Genomic DNA, 2,801 nt, shown 5'->3' on the forward strand with positions numbered 1-2,801 from the left:
GTTTCCATCCGAGTCACAAGACACCACAATGTAAGGTTTCTTGAGTTGGTCATACCTCAGTTCTTGACTTCACATGATGAAAAAATTCACGCCAATGCCCGTTTTGTAATACAAGTGGGTTTTTATGAAGGACAGGACAAGTTGCAGGTTCTACAGTCTGTAAAGGGTACCCACTATCTCTAGGATGCTTGCCAATTCATCCAGAAGCTGTGCTGGAGTTCACAACTGGCCAGGAACAACCATGTGGAAAAGAACACCCCCACGTGCAGAACGGGGGCCAGAGAGCCAGGGGGCTAGAAAGACTGTGGCACAAGCAGGGACCAGAGAGCAAGAGGGTGAGAGAAAAACCCCAGAGCGTACTTCCTGCCTTTATCCTAGCCCACACCCTGCCTTGTGGAGCCATGGTTGAAGGTTTTGGCTGGGTTAAGCCCAGGTAGGTGAGGTCATGAGGCTGGACCTAATTTGGACTACCCAGGTGCACCTCCCAGCTGGCTCAGGGGCTTAAATAGGAGTTTGAGGTCTCCATCATGGTCACCTGATTTCCTTCCAACCCTCCTCTATGGAGCCTTTTCGGGCATAGGAGGGACACCCTCCTTTCCCTAAATCTAGCTACCTAACTCTGGCATTCCAATAACCAGTAATTATCAATGCGCTTTGATTGAAGGTTTCGACTGAAGTTGTTGGTAGAATTCTTCAATTTTTTTCATCACTAGCTTTTGTGGTTGACGCATAAGTAGAATACTAGTTGTATCGATTGGATTTGATGGAAGGTGGATAGATATAATCAGATCACAGATAGCATTGTACTTCATGATAGATTTAGCAAGATCCTTTCTGACATTGAATGTCATACCAATCCTCTTGATTGTGTCATGCTTGGCATAGTCTATCTTATTCAAAATAGCCACTATCAGTCTATTTCAGCTCACTAATGCCTAGGATATGTATCTTCATAAATTCCATTTCATTTTTGACTACTTCCAGTTTTTATGAATTCATACATCACACAATCCAAGTAGTGATCATCAGTAGATTTTTGCAGCTATTTCTCTTCACCTTGAATTGTGCCCCATCAGCTAATGATGATCCCGAAGGCTCTGCTGCCACAGCCTTTAGCTGACTCACATCACCCTGGTAGACTCTAAGAAATCCGCTCCTCTTTAGTCACAATTCAACTGTCTGACAATGTTTTGCTTCCCTTTGTTTAGGCTTTCGGTGTTTGACAATGCTTGGAATCTATGCATAAGGGTTTCAGTGTCTTCTTCCACAGAAGCAGGGAACTGAATACTCTTCCTTGTCTGTTTTTCAATTGGAAACTGTGATGCAAGATGTTCACATTGTGACCCTGATGGCCTTTGAAATGTCCGTGATGCAGCTTCCAGCATCCCAGCAACACACAAACCATCCCAGTCCTACAAACTGACAGACAAGTGATGAGAAATAAACTAGACAATGCCATTCTTTCATTTCACAGTCTTAATGTTTATTTGGCTGACAATGGCAAATTCAATAGGACCGGCCGTACATTGATCAAAAAGAGCATTTCAAGAACTATCTTTAAGTAAAATGATGCCTGAGAGAAAATAACTTCTGCATGCCTTCAAGGGAATTTCTATATTTCTACAAAGTAAACAAGTTACTACAACTATTTTTCAGATTTACACACGAAATACTGAATTTAGTGATGAAAGAATCCTATGAAAATTCACCAGCCTGTGATTTTCCTGCCTCCAACTTCCTCATGTTCAAACCACTCTATGTTCAAAAGCAAGTTACAGAGTCTCATCTGACAGATTGATATTCTCTTTATTCTGTATATTTTAATGATTATTTACTTTTTTCGTGTATGGTGTTCTTGATGTCCTCCCCAACCTCCTCGCGTCTTTATTGATTAATGTTCAATGAGTCAAATCTGTTCTGGATGTATTTTCTCAATTCAGGTAGGATAAACTGAAAGTTATATTTTGCCTGTTGTGGATTCGTTTTAATTATCTTCAGCTTTATCCTGAGCTATATGAACAAATGATGGTTTAAGCTCCAGGCCTTGTTTCAGCTAATAAAATTGAACTTCTCCATTGTCTCTTATAAAAGATACAGCCTATTTGATTCCTTTATATTCCATTTATGAAGCTCATGTATATATTGTTGCAAAAAGTATTAGGTTTTTCTTTCTTTATTTATTTATTTTAATCATTTTATTAGGGGTTCATACAACTCTTATCACAATCCATACATAGATCAATTGTGTAATGTACATTTGTACATTCATTGCCTTCATCATTATCAAAACATTTGCTCTTCACTTAAGCCCCTGGCATCAGCTCCTCATTTTTCCCCCTCTCTCCCCGCTCCCCCCTCCCTCATGAACCTTAATAATTTATAAATTATTATTTTGTCGTATCTTGCCCTGTCCAACGTCTCCCCTCACCCACTTTTCTGTTGTCCTTCCCCAAAGGAGGAGGTCATATGTAGATCCTTGTAATTGGTTCCCCCTTTCCAACCTACCCTCTCTCTACCCTCCCAGTATCACCACTCACACCACTGGTCCTGAAGGGATCATCTGCCCTACATTCCCTGTGTTTCTGGTTCCTATCTGTGCCAGTGTACATCCTCTGGTCTAGCCAGACTTGCAAGGTAGAACTGGGATCCTGATAGTGGGTGGGGAGGAAGCATCTAGGAACTAGAGGAAAGTTGTATTTTCCACCGTTGCTAAATCGCACCTGAACTAGGTTGTCTCCTCACCAAGACCACTCTGGAAGGGGATGTCCAGTGACATACAAATGGGCTTTTGGTCTCCACTC

This window comes from Echinops telfairi, unplaced genomic scaffold (genome assembly GCF_000313985.2).
Source record: "Echinops telfairi isolate 266 unplaced genomic scaffold, ASM31398v2 ScPeMD7_2;HRSCAF=8, whole genome shotgun sequence".
NCBI lineage: Eukaryota > Metazoa > Chordata > Mammalia > Afrosoricida > Tenrecidae > Echinops > Echinops telfairi.